The sequence below is a fragment of the Thermobia domestica genome, chromosome 9 (assembly GCF_964235325.1).
Source record: "Thermobia domestica chromosome 9, izTheDome1.hap1.1, whole genome shotgun sequence".
In the NCBI taxonomy this organism is placed as follows: domain Eukaryota; kingdom Metazoa; phylum Arthropoda; class Insecta; order Zygentoma; family Lepismatidae; genus Thermobia; species Thermobia domestica.
The window spans coordinates 110,407,536-110,425,465 of record NC_137462.1 but is presented as its reverse complement, the minus strand read 5'-3'; the positions used below and the strand labels follow the sequence as shown (position 1 = coordinate 110,425,465).

The window sequence follows — 17,930 nt, the reverse complement described above, 5'->3', positions numbered from 1 at the left end:
TGTCGGATGTATCCACGACTCATCTACAGGTCTCTTATCACTGAAATTAAACTGCTTCTCATTACGAGACTATTCTGATGGATCAACTTCCGAGACCACAGACTACAAGATTATCTATACAAAACATGTGCGAACTTCAGATTATATATAGGACTTATATAATCTTATATGCAATACAAATCTTTATTATTATTATTATTATTATTATTATTATTATTATTATTATTATTATTATTATTATTATTATTATTATTATTATTATTATTATTCTCTTGAAAAGGAACGACTATTTACATAGTTTAATTTTACTGATGCCTCCTTTAAAGCCTCCTGTGAAATTATTTAAATTTGTCCTGTTTTCTGATAATGGATTTGTCTTATCTTCAAATGCCTGAAACGTTAAGCTAGCATATTAACTCGTAAATACTATACAGCAATGACGCCTATATTCTCGTATTACCTTTGTTGATAATTTTGATGAATGTAAACGTCAAGAATTGCGAAATCACAAGGACCTAATCTTCTCCTTTAATACAACAAATAAAATCAACATTGAAACTCTACCACTTATCAGAAACTGTTTGATGCATCTAATGTATATACATACTTTGAACTATTTATTTAATGACAATTCTTCATAAATATTCGATACATCATACTGAGAAATATTGAACTTACGTTTCTGTATAGAAATCTTTCAGTTGTCACTATTATATCAATTTCTGGTTTGTTTTGGAGTGGCTCTTTTCAGTATGTTGAAGGTGTGTTTATTAACTTCAAAAGAACACATCAATTATACGTACTTTATGTTGTTGTATTTAGATATCACAACGTTTTGTCCCTGATAACACAATCTTTCATTTCAAGTAATAGTACTTTCAGTCGAACATCTGGCAGATAATATAATATAATACAACCATCTCACAGCGTCACTACGCAGAAAGAGAGAAGAAATCAAGGTTATCGTAAGTTCTCTGTCAACTTAATGATAACTGATAAAAACGGGGGAACAAATAACTTACCTAGAGTGATAAGTATTAATAATAAGTGCATTCTCGTAAGAAGCTTGAGCGGAGAGTGAAAATAGCATACGGCAAGTAATATGATCATGATCAAGTCTATTCCACTGAAACTTGAATATTTCGGACACCTAACTTACTATTTGTTTCTTAAAGTTTTACTGTTTCTTTTCAGCACTGAGGCTATATGAGACATGGACCTACAATTTCAAGCGGAATCCGAAGAGACCTTAATATTTAGTTGAATAATAGAGTATCCTCCGACACTTCCGCAACAATTTTTATAGAGGGAGTTTGGCTACGCGCATATAATTTGAAGTGCTCGCCAGCTACCCCTATTAAATTTTTTGCGGAAGTACCGCAGGATTCAAACATGGATATTTGGATAGGGCACATACTAGTTTCCTAATTCCGACTACGGTAGGTTCCATAGTTTTGGAGCTATGGACCTTTTAAGTTCATATTTTCACGTTTTCGGCAGCCTATAACTCCGAAAGGAAACATTTATGCATCAAGGTTGGTCTATACTTTTTGTCTTATCTTGAAGTCAGGAATCACCTTTCAAACGTTGTCGGTGTTGTTTTGAAACACCCTTATAAATTGAGTTTACACAAAAGACATAGACAGTTGAGTCGTTTTCAGTTTTCACTCAGTGATTGATTGATTGATTTGTAGTTTAGCGTCCCTTTCAGCAGCGAGGCTATATGAGACGTGGACCTACTGATTAACGTGGAATCCGAACCACATGAGCTCCCAGTTTTCACTCAAATTATTCTATAATATTAAGAGGTTTTATTATAATCATTATTATTTTTTTTCTCTCTTTTATGGCCAATGTTGCTAAATATATCATCATCATAGCTATTCTGCCATTATTGGCAGGCCACTTGCTGGAACTGAGAAGCTTCGATGTACGGTGGTCCTCAGCTTGTCTCTTCGTCTTGACATAGCAATTTTCTGTTTTAATATCTTCCTTCAATTACAGTCTCCTTAACTCCCTCCCTCTCTTTCCTTCCACCACACCCTATAGCACATCCCTCATAATGTAGTTTCTCCTCAGCCAATGTCCCAACCACTTTCTTTTCCTGTAACGTTCTTCTTTTCTCCCCTACTGCTAATATTCCTAAGAGTTTCTCATTCATTTTTCGTTCCACCCAGCTAATTCTCTCTTTTTTTTTTTCTCCATGCCGTTTCGAAAGCCTCCATTTTTTCATTGCTTTTGCGTAGTGTCCATGTTTCTACCCCATAGAGTACATATTGGAATCAGTAAATAAAAATCTCAATATTTAATTGGAAGTTTGTTCAATTCAAGGATTAGCTCATCGCGGTTGAAAAGAAAAAGTCTGACGCTTTTAGAGTGTAAAAATAATTTTGCAATTCATGTTATTTTAGTAATCTGTGCCGTCTTGATTTTTTTTTTTTTTTTTTCATGCGTCTCAGGGGGTAGCCTTCCCAGTTTGGAACCAGTGTAGTAGTGGATCTGTTAAAAAAAGATAAAAGATTACGGAACGTTGTGATTTATCTCATAAGTAGTGAAGCGTGGGCTCCCATTGAAAAATAATAAAGGTAATCGCCTATGTTGTACACTATCATCATACTTATACGAAGGTAAACTATGACATTACAAAGGTAAACTTACATTTAGAAACATAGATTTATAACTGTTACTATTGGCGTATTGTAGAATTTATTATCGCTTATATCCAGTGTAAAATTCACCTATGAAACGCGTAAGAATTCTTAAAAGTAAGACTTGCAAGACTCTTGGAAGCAATGCCAAGACATGGTGTGCAAGACCAAGACCAAGGGTTCCAGTGCAAAACCAAGACCAAGACCACCCGGGTCTTGGTCTTGCGTTTGCTCATCAGGCATCACCACTAACTCTTTAAAAATTAAACAAAATAAAAGAATTGATACTCAATATTTATACGTTATTCGTCAACTCCTTGCAAGAACCGGTCAACCACGCTAAGGATAATAATGGTAAATGGTCTATATCATACTGAGATTTCAATGAATTGACAAAGATTTCATTGGAAATGGAATAGAAAATGAGAGAGTTGAATAAACACCCATCAATCGTCATTCAATAGTATGTGTCCTAAAAGAAATTAAACAAATTGTGGTGGACTAATCATAAGGGTTGAGAGGGAATCTGTAAAGAGAGATTTTGGTGGGAATATAAATCATTCACTCAGATCCAGGAACTCAATTAGCTACAAGGCATAACAGCGATCAAATCGTTAATAAAGTAAAAAAATGTTTCAGTGTTTCATGGAAAATCCAGTGCCATGTGGAGAAGCGGTTCATGATAAAAAAAATTTGCGTGAGGCTTAGTAAGCCCGCTACTGACACACTTGCAATGTTAGACAAACTTATGAGGACGAGACCTTCTCGAAAGCACAAGTGTATAAGGGACATATGGCGTTCAGAAAGTGGAAAGAAGACATGGAGGACGAATAACGTTTCGAAAACCCAGCAAAGTCCAGAATACACGTTAGTGCGGTTAAAGTTTGTTTTGTATTATGGCAGGCGTTTGAGTGTAAGGTTACTCGAAGATATTGTAAATCTGCAGAAATCAAAAGTAAGTTGTATCATTACGGAAGATTGAAACATGCAAAATATGTGACAATGCTTCCCTACCCCTAGTCTGGATCTAGCTCGGGTCGACTTTTCTCAGTCCCCTAAGCTCAAGTTCGGCATAAAACAATACCGATACAATACAAAAAAAAAAAAAAAAAAAAAAAAAAAGTTCAAAGCAGCTCTGCAACGTACATCACATAAAGACTTCCTGATCTGCTACAAACAGTGGTGACAGCGCTCGAATCGCTGTTTTGAATTTCAAGGGTCCTACTTTGAGGAATATTGAATGTATTTGAATTCGACGATTTTTCCAGATTCAGTCTAATTTATTTTGAGGTAGATAATGTACATAATTTCACACCTCAATTGCGCCAATCGTTTTGGAAACATTTATTTATTTATTTATTTATTTTTAATCAGGAATATAAAATGTGAGGTATTTGTAATCTGAATATGAGAACCATCTGTATAAGAAGTACGAACATCAGGAAAGATTGGAATTAGTCTGGGGAATCCCTAACCCACCATGAAAGTCTTTCATAATACAGCTTTGTAAGTATTCCATAGAACTTTTCGTTTTCTGCTTGAACTGACATCAGCTGTTTTCTGTCCTGAAACGTAGAACTACCGAAGCACAGAAAGAATAAAATAATAAGTAGAAAACGAGTAAATAATTTACATTTACACGTGGAAGCATTGAATTGGTCTTCTTTGTCACTGTCCTCCTCTCATTCCTTGTGTCTCAACTATCTTTCCCCCCTTCCTATTAAAGAATTCTTGATGTGAATCAATGAACATCCACGTGTGCGTGGTCCTCTTCGCATAGAGCTACGTCACGCCACTACCCCCTGTCACTACGTCAGAACTCCATTTACGAGTGTCACGCAACTCGCTCGTCACGCTCGGTGCTTGAACCAAAGAATTTTGACGTTAATAAATTACTTGCCATCTAGGATATGTTAAATTGCTTCCCAACTATATCAATACTTAAGTATAATTATACGTATGAGCTGAGCTGTAGCTATGCACCCTCTGGTTAATCTTAGCTATTAGAATATATTTTCAGTTTCAATGTGTACAGTAATTTGTTACGTTTATCCTTGTTTATTATTTATTTAATGAAAATGAAATGAAATCTTTCAGTTTTACGTCTTACGCTTATTCCGGCTAGACTAAAGGAGACGGTGATGATGAGAAATTAATGAAATAATATAATGAAGCAAGTGGAAGGAAACGGGAGAACCCCGAGGAAACCCACGTACACGGTGTTTATCCACCACAAAGTTAACTTGGTGCGAGCTGCGATCGAAAGGATCACAAAACAGAGAGAAAATTCGTGTTGTTTTGATCAGTGAATATCACCAGTACGTAAGCTTTGCTTAACTGTGCTATTCCTATTTCCACCCTATTCTTCACTACTATTTTCTTAATTCCTTCCACTGGCTTTGGAAGCCCGGGTTCGATTCCCAGCGGGAGCTCATGTAGTTCGGATCTCATGTTAAACTGTAATCCACGTCTCATATAGCCTCGCTACCGAACGGGACGCTAAATTCAAATCCTATCCTATGTTAATGCCTTCTAGTAAGCACATCGAGTGTGATTTTCCCTGTTCGTTCTTCGTTTCTCGGTTGGTTCTTTTGCATATCTGCACGAATTTATGTTATTAATGAAGTTGCTAATTTATCTAAGAAGTATTAATCAAGAAAATAATTAATTAAATAAGTAATTAAGTAACAATAATTCATACATAACTACACAATTTAATTTAAGAACTGAAAAGAAGAAAGTTTAGTTCGGCGGCCCGTACTTCTTATTCCCAATGTATTGTTAGCTTTTCATTAGTTTGGTTTAGAAACTGACTATTGTCTGTTCCGCTTTACTTTCAAGCGACAATAAACAAAGACACATATAACTAAAGCATGCCATGATTTGCTGCTGAATTACTTATACATGTACTGTTTAAGTAAAATGGTTAATTGCTAGAAACGTTATTTTCCTCTAGAACAATTACACCAGAACAAAAGACAATAAGAAGATAGAAATTACGTGGTGAAATTTCAACTAAGTATGTTTATGTTCTGCTTTGAAATAATTAACAGTTGCCTCTTGTTCCCAGTGATTACTGTTGTGAAATAAAAGTAAGGATCTTTACTAGTGAAGATACTAGCTTTAATTTTTTGGGGGAGGGAGCAAGTAGAGGGAAAGAGGCATCTTTTTTGTATACCGGGAATAATAGTTTTATATTATTTGACCTACCGTACTATACAATATATCTGGCGGGCAGACGATGCCACTGGGGTGCAAGCAACCCTCACCTCCCCCTGTAACGTTGTCACTGATCTTTACATTGAAAAACTTGTGAAAGTATTGATCACTATAATAATTGGTAACTGAGGAAATTTTTAAAATCACAATTTTTTTTGTAAAGCACTTCCAGTTTCTTCTACGTTTTCTACATTGCCATACTAGTCGAATTATTCCCCCCCCCCGCGTTCTATTGATGTAGGATATACAAATAATAGCAGAAGGACACCAATAAGTTTTACTTATTACCATTTAAAGGCAATACGAAAGAGAATAGAAATGGTTCTAATCTTTCTTAAAGAACTAAATTTCTTAAATTGTTATGGTACTATGCAAGAATTCACCAGTTTTGTACATTTTTATAGTAAAATACTGTTCATTTATCCTTGACTGACAACAGGAAGATAGTAAGTTAGTGATAGAGTGTTTATATCTGATGTGAGGGATCCCTGGTTTGAACTCAGGCCATGTGAGTTTGTGTGGATAAGATCGTATCCGTGGGTATTCTCGCATATTCTCACTTCATCAAATCCTTCATAACTATTCATACATTCATTAACTATCCATGTTATCCATGTTACAGAGCATAATTGTGAGTGTAAAAGAATTACTGGAAATACTCAGAGGTAGAATTACTGGAAATAGGCTCAGCCCCACCCCCACCCCCGAGTTTTTGAGTGACAAAAAAAATTGAACCTATTATTTATAAATTTTTGAAAGTTTATAGTAAACTCATGATGTACCTATCAAAATCTGGGTTCTGGTTGCCCCCCCCCCCTTCATTTTTACCTTCTAGATCCATCTCTGGAAATACTGTTTCATTTTTAATTTTATCTAAAATATGAGGCTTCAACAAAATACAGTAAGAGACTGGAAAATATAAAAGGATATGTCCATGATCACTCTTTGACTTGTTGACCTGCTATAATACAGACTAGATGTTCGGACTTCCTACAAAAATAATTACAGGAAAACTCTTCCCGCGTATTCCAATTAACGAATGATAAATGTTTGTGTTGGTTTGTTGAACGAGGAAACTAAACGAGAGTAATACTGAAATCTAAACAATTCTAAAGTCAATTTGTAGTTGGCAAACGATAGAAATTTGTCCATTCAATCCTAGTAAATAATCCTGGCAAACACTATGTGGCATTCTTCCCAGTCTCTTGTATATACAATGCGAAACCCACGACTCTTCTGTGCCAACGTAACTGACCTGAATTACTTGACTCGAGAATGTACCTAAATGAGTTATACTACTGAGTTATGTCGTAATATTATAAGGCTTCTCTGAATACAGAATAGTTTTAGAATTCATATATTAATCATAAAAAATAGAAAATATTGTCTTTAATAGAAATGGAAATCAGAAATAATATTGGTTTCTCTTATGTGTTCTAGTATTCATTAAAATTGATAAATGTTATTAGGAAAACATAGTAGAAATAAAAATTATTGCTAATACACACATTAAATAATACCCTTTATTTGTTTACTTATTTTTAAATTTTAGAACCCATGTTAGTAATCAGGTCTGGAAAGTCAGAAATAACGGCGAAGGAAGGCGACGTGCGGACAACTGAACAAAAAGCTGAATGGCCGGCCCTAGCTTTTTGTATGGTGCAAAGCTTAAGATTTTATGTTATTTAATAAAAAGAGTAACAAATATATTCTTGCTTTTTAATATCTTATATAATTGCAGTATCTACTTTAAGAAAACATGCATTAAACCATACAAAAACTATGACCTCATTAAATACCAGTATGCAGGGAAAACAAACGAGTTTCCGTTTCACATTGTGAAAAAGTGATTTTGTTTTCAGTTTTACGTCCCGCGTTTATGCTGTCTAAAAAGTAGGCTATGAGGATGAGGATGAATGAAATGGTGCATTGAAGGAAGAGGTGTGAAACGGGACAATCCCGAGAGAAACCAAGCACATGATGTCTGTCCACAATAAAGTCCACTTGGCACGAGCTGGGATCGAACCAGGAACCACCAAGCATTTACGGTTTTGAAACTACAATAGACTTTCAAATTATGAGAATTTATTGTGAAGCAGAAAGTGATGAGTCTATCATTTCCGGTTATAATAGAAAAAATAAGGTCAAAATGAATACTGAATTCATAGGAAAAGAAAAAAAAATAGCTGTTAGCAGCCTATCACCGGAATCAGAATTACAACCGGAAGCTGTGCAGATTTCTACCCGTTTTTCTACGGCGACCATTGTTGAAATCGGAAATCGTAGATTTCTAATATTACTTCTGATTTGAATAGAGAAGTAGTGCGGAGATAAAAACTATTCTTGAAATTTTGTATTTATGTTTGTACGTATATCTATATATCTATATCTATCTATCTATCTATCTATCTATCTATCTATCTATCTATATATATATATATATATATATATATATATATATATATATATATATATATATATATATATATATATATATATATATATATATATATATATATATATACCGGAACATCCCATAAATAATGTAATGTTTTTGCGCCGTGAAAAAAAGAACGATAACTTACCTGGAACACTGCTGTTAGTCAGGGAAATAATTTCCACCAACACTTTGCCACTTACTCCTAGTTGTTGAATCTCCCAAACACTGGTAGCTTTTGGAAAGGGGCTCAAACAAGTGAAAGGGTATAAAACTTTCTCAGTTCAACATATTATAGTAGAAGTTCCAGAAATAAAAGCTTCTAGTTTTAACTCCCACGACTATTGTTTATATACTAAAGAAGACGGTTATTTAATAAAAAGTGAATAATTATGAAATTAAAATTTTGTACTCTCTCATCGGGAATCAAACCACGTGCACCAAAGACACACTCACTAGTCATAAGACCTACATACAAATTTTGTATAAAATCTAATGTGCAAATAAGATATTCCATAGATTACAATGACAGTTTTACATCCTTCTCATTCCTATATCCTCTATCAATTTCGTATTTTTACTTATCTAGATTAGTACTTTACAAATATATATACCTTGTGTAAATCCCGGATTGTTGGATGAGAACATTTTACTTGTGATACCTACTAGTACTTCAGACGCTGAATTTTCTCGCCTATATCATGCACCTTAAACACTGATTTTTTTTTTTTTGACACATTGCAACGCCTACTTGAGTATTTATAATAAATAACCATTTCTAATAGAAATTAAAATTTATTTCCAATTTTCATACCTCGAAAATGTTGGCATTGTTAAGATATACGAGAACATGGTTCGTCCTGTAGCCTTCTTTGTGGGTGAGTGGTTAACGTCGTAGCCGAGAGATTCGAAACCTATCTCCGAAAACTATTAATTTTTAATTCCTCATTCTCCAAATGTTAAGCTTCTTCTCTCTCTGATGCTTCAGAAACAGTTTTCCACTTGTATTCGACAACTGCGGGTGTGATGCTTGCAGATTCGACTGAGAAACTTTGATTCTTATGCTTCAGAAAATCACAATTTTCCTCAGAATATGGGTCCTGTCTTATCATTTGTTTCTCCATTTCTAACCTTGAGAATGTATCCCTGTGAATGTATCCTTCTATCCCCATATTTGAATCTCTCTTCCTCTTCTGTCTCCCTCAATGTTGCCCGTCACGAACTCCATGGCTTGGGATCAAACCTCCGACTCTTAAAACGAGATGTAAGCGCTCTACCAGTGGACTTATAGCTTCCTATTAGTAGACTGCGGATATTTAGACACTTCAAAGAGATAACATAGACACAATAAGAATACATTTCCAATTTTAATGCCTCGAAAGTGTTGGCATTCTCAAGATATGCGAGAAAATCATGATTTATCAAGTAATCTCCTATGTGGATGGGTGGTCAAAGTCGTGGTTTTATAACCGAAAGGTTCTTGGTTTGAATCCCTCTACGAAGATTGTGATTTCTTTAAATTCTTCATTCACCATATATTAAGATCTTTTTCTCGCTGTGCAATCAGCTGATGCTTTATAAAAGCAAAAGTTCTCCACCTTAATTCGATAACCCTCTGTGTAATTCTCACAAGCTTTACTGAGAACATATGATTCTTATTACGATTTAAAAAAAAAAAATGTGGTTTTCTTCAGAATATGGATGCAGTCCAATCACTCATTTCTTCAATTCTAAGATTGCATACGTGAATATATCACTCTCTGTCCCCATATTTCAATCTCTCCCCCTCCTCTCTCTCTCTCTCTTTCTCTCTTTGTCTCTCTCAAGGTCGTTAGTTACAAACTCACATGGCCTGAGATCAAACGTCCTACTCTTCAAACTAGACGTAAGCTTCTACCAATGTCCATCGTGACTCCCTATAGGTTTGTTTTTAGTGCAAATATTTAGACCCTTCAAAAAGGAAATATAGGCAGAAAAGAGAATAAAACAGTCGCTTTCGTTCTAGAAATTCGATCTCCAAGTTACTTCTCACAGTGTGCGATTAATCACAAAAAAGTGAACGATATTCTGGCAAAGGTTGAGTAAGACCGTCATACAAACAGTCATGACATCGGCAATGACCTAAACATCCATCACCAGGGTTAAATCATTCAAAGCTGTTTGAAAAGTGTTATTTCACCTTGGTTGTATGCAACCCGCCCTGCTTCAGTGAATTTTTGATTGCTATATATTTTAGGATAGTTTTTCTCAGGCGTTGTAGGAATTATCTGATTTTTTTCAATGTTAATTAATTAATTATTACTTTTTAATTTTTTTTATAAACCTTTGTTGGGAGTAGTTTATTCGAATACTGAAAACCACATCGAAATACGACATACAAACATAGGCACAAACAAATCAAACTGAGAACTGTTTTTTCAAGTCGGTTAAAAATGGCTAAAATGATTATGTGAAAGACGTGGATTTAATTCTTTATAGGAATATATATAATTCAGATATTAACGTTAGACTATTGATCTTAAACATCGGTAAAAAGAAAGAAAGACAGACAGAAAACTAAGCTCCAAACAAAACTACTGTATAGGCCTAGATCAGGCGCATGCTTATTGGTGATAGAGAAATATGTTTAAAAAAAAAACACCTTAAGTCAGATGATTAAAAATAATATTGTACCTGTACGTACTTACTACCTCACATGAAATTAGTAAATCCATATTTTGTGTTAGTGTGCGTGATGTAAAGGTCTGACGTGTATGATAAAACTGTAATGCACGTCGAGTTGAAGACTTTATAGCATGCAATTGCATCATTTATCTAAACATTTAATAAAGTAGAAAGATTATGAATTATTAAAGTTCACTCTATAAACTATGTTGTTGTGCAGGCAAGGAAAGCAATTTATCACCTGTCGTAATAGTATCATATAATAACCCGCTGAAGAACTTACATAATACTTGACTTTTTTTTCCTTGTAACTAAAACTCAAGGACTATTTAGAGGGAACAAACGTGTAAATCTTTCAACATCAAAGTTGAGCCAAATGGAATCTATAATATAACTGTATTCAGGGAGAGATACAAATAAACAGTATTAGATGCCTCAATCTCTGCCAATTATAGGGAATATTATGTTAAAGATAAGGTTGCCAGCTGTTCCCACTCTTGCCGGGGATAGTCCCTATACACCTCCCTTTGTCACTAAGGTAATTCTGTAGTAGTAATGTTTTTGGATTTTTAAGTACGTTCCCATAATTCTCCAGTTAGATTGTATAAATCTTCATTTCACTGTTTTTCTTCAGTTTCACTCTGTAAACATGTTAACACCACTAGAAATTCACTAGAAATGGAGGAAGTTGAAACATCTTAGTACTATAAATTATAATTTCAATATCAGTATCCAATTTGGAATGTCAGTACTGGTATTTTACCTATTAACTCTATGGCCTATGGAACACGGAGGTTCAATGCCGCGTTCACAAAAGCTCTCCACTGACTTCTATCCTTCGCCAATTGGATCCAGTTTTTACTTTGTATTCCTATCTCTGCGAGACCCATCTTAATATTGTCCTCCCATCTGCGCCTAGGTCTTCCTAATGGTCGTTTTCCGATTGGTCTTCCAGTATTTTACCTATTGCTATCATTAAAAGATTGTCAGAACATTTATACAAAAACATTTATATAAAAAACATTTATACAAAAACATTTCTATGAAAGGTAAGGAAAAAAACTTTAGCTTGTATGTTACTGTTAGGATTATGTTTGTAACTGTTAGGAGTATGTGTATTACTGTTAGAAGTATGTGTGTCACTGTTAGAAGTATGTGTATCACTGTTAGGAAATCTAACAACAATAGATATAATACGTATTAAACCATGCATATTTTTTTCAGGTACAGTAAATAAATAAATAAATAAGATTGTCTATTCTTGTAGAATAAAAATTAGGAATTGCATTACATTGGCAACAAATGACGTATTTTTAAAGAATTAAAAAATTAGTTTTTGTCGATTTCCTGAAAAACTGCACATAAGAATTTACTCTTAAACATGCTATTTTGTTCAGTTTGATGTGATCTATCAGTTCACCATGGACAATATTGTAATGTAAAACGTGTTTGTGTTTATAAACATTACACGTGCTTCTGTTTGTAAACATCAATCACATGTATTTACGATAAAGTAGTACACTTCACGTTGGATTACTACAAGAAGCAGACGACGGATCATCAGCACCGCCTACAAATCACATTACGACATGGGAGCAGCAGCGCCACCGCCGTCCGGAGCGCTTATACAATGAAGAAGATTGAACGGACAGTCACCAGTCTGCGATTGGTCTCCCCTCCTCTAGCTTGCCTGGAGCTCTAGGAGAAACTAAACCTCAAAACTTCTAGGTTGGTGTGGAATTCTAGGCTCCTCTTCCTCCTAGCTTAGCACGCTCGGTTCTGTTGAGATCCCAACCTCAGTTGGGTAAGCCTGCTTCGGAGCTCTGTGACTCTTATCCCCCTCACTGCTTGTTTCGGAGCATTGGGGTTTCCTATTCCACTCTACTTAGCTTGCCCGGAGCTCTGTAGATATCTTGCCTCAAGGCTACCTTTTTCTTTTTACCTCACATTACAGAAAATGATATTGTAGTGTTTCTGTAAATACTGTTGAGTTGTATTATTAGAGGATTTTTATAAGAAAATCAGCTCTACCTACTCCTTTAAAGGGAAGAATTTTACAATACTATAATCACACATCGAACTAAAGTTCAATTAGCAATACTCTAACACAAATTTTGTGCTGTATCTCATTAACCATTAACAACATTGTATACTACCGTCTTCCTAACGTCAGAATGAAAAGCTTCTTATATACTTCATGTATCTTGTTCGTTATACGTTTGGAAATATTCCGCAGTGTGCTGACGTGTCTCAAGAAGGAGATGTTACATTGCAGAAACATTGGTGCTTTGGTTAGTTTTGTTTTATTAAGCATATACAGTACTACAAAATATGAGCTTCGTCTTAGTAAGTGCCACGGTTAACGTACAGCAAGAATTTTAAGGTTTACAATATATTTTTTTTTTCTCAACGTTGTCGAAAAATATACATAAGGATTTTACACTCACCCATATAATTTTGGTCAGCTCAATGAGAAATTTTGATTGGTATATGACTCAACTTTAGTATTTTTTAAATATGCTATTAATATTGTAGAATTTTACGTGTACAGTTTCCATTACTATTTTTAACAGTTTTGTTCCAGTTATCTAATGTTTCTATTTTTGATTAAGTGTTGTCCAGTTGCATAAGTCAAGTAAACCTGGAATTTTCTATTTTCTTTTCTAGTTTCCTTATTTAGGAGTAGATGTGAAGTATATGGGATACATATACTTCATCGTTAGGAGTATATGTGTTACTGTTAGGAGTAGCATATACAACCATAGTAGTAGAATTAGGACTAGTAATTAGATTTCTGGGTTTTCGAGATCTACGTCCACTTAGCCCGTCACATATGAGAGAAAATGTCCCTCGGAGATGACACTACCCGGGGAAGTGGGCAGGAATGGGGAAGAAAGGAAGCGGCGTGGGCTTATAATATTAGATACTATCCCGGCATTTGCCTGGACAATGAGAAAATTCAGGAAAACCTCAATCAGGATAGCTGGACTAAAAACACTTTTTACACTTAACCGACAGAGTGTTCCCTCGAAAATCGAACCCTGGACTGCTCGCATCAAAGACAAAAGCGTTAGTGACTACACTACGCGGGTCCACTAATAATAGGCACAGCAAGATATACAGTAGCTGAATGCATAATGTTGTAGCAATTCATTAATAATTTTAGAGACAAGATAACTACATCAATCTATATGCTACCTAGGTATATACATCAAAATATCCGAACTAATTCTGTATTAATACTAGTTCAAATTCAACGTTAAATGAAATACAACATTCAGTTTTCTTATCAGACGATTCCAATCACACTTATAACTATTTTTAGAGAATAAATAATACTAGTCAGAGAGATAAAAGTAAGTAATTCAAAGACAACGTGAGGTGAGAAGGTACTTACATAGGAACGAAGCGTTGACCACTATTGCAAGCTTGACAAGTTGAGAATCTCAACTCTTTCTGAGTCATCATGATTCTGTATCTAATCTTTTAAATAGAGGAAATGCAAAAGTAAGTATATAGTTTATTATTTTTGTATTATTTTTCAGATAATCATGGCTGGTAATTATATGATATTTATTATGTTTATAATATTTATTTTTTATATAAAAACATGAAAATCTACATATATCGGAAACTCTTTTGCCCCCCTGCTTTTCCAAGCAAAATCTCAAAACGACACCACTCCTGGGATCAAACAAGAAGTCCCTAACTCTATCACTAAGACGCCTTCTCTTTTCTCAAACAAACAGAGACATTGGAGACAAGACACTCATACTTTTTTTTTTTTTTTTTTTTTTAACCATTTAATATAAGAAGATTAAAATTGTACGTCTTAAGAAATTAAACCAACACTTGAAGAAGGGAACGAATGAATATAAAGTATTATATTAGTTAACTTAATATTCAAAGTACAGAAGAAGAGAGGAAGTTTGAAACAAGTTAAACGAAGTTAATACAAACCACGCTATGAATATGTGAAAAGAGTGTTAAATACAAATTACGTTTTTTCTAGGAAAAACATATTTACTTTTATGGACTTAAAGCTGTACATACAAAATAACGAATAATTTTAGCCTTTAACAATTTGTCTCGACTGTTAATTTGTTTAAGCACAGTGTTACCAAACATCTTATTTTCCCCGAACATGTCTTTTTATCTTCCTAGAGAATGCATTCGGGAAGCTTTTTACAATGTAGCACTATGTCCGAGTTTTAAAAGACAAATGTTCAAAGCAAAGTTCTTTATTACAAGTAATCTAAAAGTGCTGAACAGGATCAGAAGTGTTTAAATGACTACTGGTCTTGTTATATTTTGAGATTTGTGCTGCTAATGATGTCATACAACATTGATTGTTCTATCTTTCAGTTCCGCATAGTTTGATTTAAGCTTTTTTTTTGTCCTAAAACGTTTTGTTCCAAATACGAATACTTTGAATGAAGTGTCCTCTTTTTAGTTGCATAGCATTTGGTAATCCTAAATTAATGCCTCATAAAATTGCCGCCCAGGTTTGTCAAATTTTTTATAGGTAATAATAACGAATTACTTTATGCTCTTTGTAATACTATACCATTATATAATAATAGAATACCACTACTTTGTAATTTACGTTGTTAGTGTTAGATTCATAATAATATGCTATTACATAATATAACACTTCCTAGTTACTGAGTACACCATCAGTGTTTAAGTACTAGAAAAGCTTAAACTCCGGGGAATTTCAAATTTAAAATATGCTTTGTTTACTTTTTTTTATCTTTTCTTGTCTTCCTTCCTTCCGTTTTCTCTTTCCAATATTAGCTCTATATATTTGATGTAGGGGGCTACGGTGGCTCAGTCGTGCCTGGGGTAAATGGTTCGATCACAGCTCACACCAAGTGAGTTTTGGAGAGACGAACACCGTGTCTATGTTTTTTTCGAGGTTCTTGCGTTTCTTCTCACTTTCTTTATTCCACTATTTTCACTCATCTCATCATCACTGTATCCTTTACAGTCTCGGTGCACAAAAGTACCGGTACATAAAACTAAAAGATTGAGTTGAGTTGAATTTGATTTTAACGTCCCGTTCAGTAGCCAGGCTATATGAGACATAAAACTAAAAGAATCTACTGGTATATTTTTTAAAAGATTTCTTCTCATAGTACGTATATTGTGAGTGAAAGGAATATTTACGATAACTGTGGATTCCAGATTTCTTTACCGTAAAAATTATAAATTTTTAGAGTTCCTTAGCTCCATCTTCCTTTCATCCCGTAAATAGCGTAAAGTATGCTATGAATATAATCTATTAGTTTTACATCTCATCAAAGTCAAGAGACAGTACATTGTAGAAGAAACAGTGCAATAACATATAGTTAACAGTTCTGCTGGTGACATTTCAATATCTTCCACACACGCTTTTGTAATCACGAATACGCTTCTTAACCCAATTCAGAGGCCATTCATATGAACAAACAAAAAATAAAAAAAGTAAGTGTGTTTGTGGCAGATGAAAAGTAGAACATTCATAATAAAAATATATCAATAACACGAGTCTTCCTTTAGTCAAAGTGCAAAAGAGAATGAACTGAAGGAAAAAGTTAACTTTGACATTCACCTACAAGGCTTGTTCTATAACAAACTCCAAACTTATTTATTGACGCAACATTATGCGCAATTTGTTTACTGTTCTATTTTTATAGAAAGAACAGAAGAGTTCAGTTTCTCGTGTTTATATATATATATTACATAAAGACTTGTTCACATTTCAGGAGTAGCGACGGATCTCATAATAATTTCTTATTCTGAAACAGGCCCGTAGCCAGCCTGATTTATTGGGGGGGGGGCAGAAATGAAGACTGAGGGGGCAATGACAAAATTATTTTAAAAACACCAAAAAACACCATTAGCGGCTGCGCTACGTAGAGCCACAGTTCTCAATTTGACTCATACATATAGGATGAGTTTATTAACTTGACAGCCCTATAACTTCTAAACTTAATCAGAAATGATGCTGATATTTTGTACAACCCAAACATGGGCAAGGGGAAATCGTTTGACATTCTCTACAACACAACTGGTGAACAGTGTTGCCAACCCAATATAAAATTATATATCTAAAAATCCCCCTACGTCAAATTATTGAACGTCTGTCATAATATATATTTTGTATATTTTATAAAATATTTTGAAATATTGCTATTTAGGCAAAGTATAGGATACTAACGTAAACAATACAAAAGCCAGTTACAGGCGATTGTTATTGTTTGTCATTTTGAATTGGCTACCAAGTTCCTCAAGTGACATGAATTGAAGTAAAGATGAGTGGGACACAGTTAATCTTCGTTGGTTTAAGTTTAAAGTCCCTTTTCAACACAAAGGCTATATTAGATGTGGACCTACAATCTGAAGTGGAATCCGAACCGACATTCGTTCAACTTTTTCATGTTCTCTCACCGGGAATCGAACTCGGGCTCGGGCCAACCTAGAATCGAATCTGTAAGCCTCCGTGTTTTGTGTGGAATGAACATTTGCGGATTCATTTGAGCATTTTCACCTAATGTTAACTGTCGTTTTAGTAATTATCAACATATCGTTAAAATTACTCCCACCTCTTTTAGGCTTAATACGAGCTACATTTCGATAATTAAATATAATATGTTTTATAAAATTAAGATCATATTATGAACGTAAAAAAACTACTTTTGTTTCCGCCCGGGATCGAACCGGGGACCTTGCGCGTGTGAGGCGCACGTGATAACCACTACACTACGGAAACTGTCCTGCCTCTCGTCTTCAAATAAAGATGTATGTCTGTACAGTAGAGAGTGAAATTCTAACACATCCCTTGAAGTGGACAGGGAGGGGAAAATAGGCAGAAGCATAAAACAAGAAAAAAAAAACTCTTCGCACTGGAATGGTTCATCAGGGGCACACATACACACACGCGGGAGGTCCATCGGGTATGGAACCATTCCCCAAAATCT

The 17,930-nt window shown here is 34.5% G+C and overlaps 1 non-coding gene across 1 annotated transcript; it reads right to left on the bottom strand.

The window, feature by feature from the left end:
- Positions 1-17,649: 17,649 nt before the first annotated feature.
- On the bottom strand, positions 17,650-17,722 carry TRNAV-CAC (transfer RNA valine (anticodon CAC)). The gene has a single exon. It is a non-coding gene; the product is annotated as a tRNA-Val (tRNA).
- Positions 17,723-17,930: the final 208 nt, after the last annotated feature.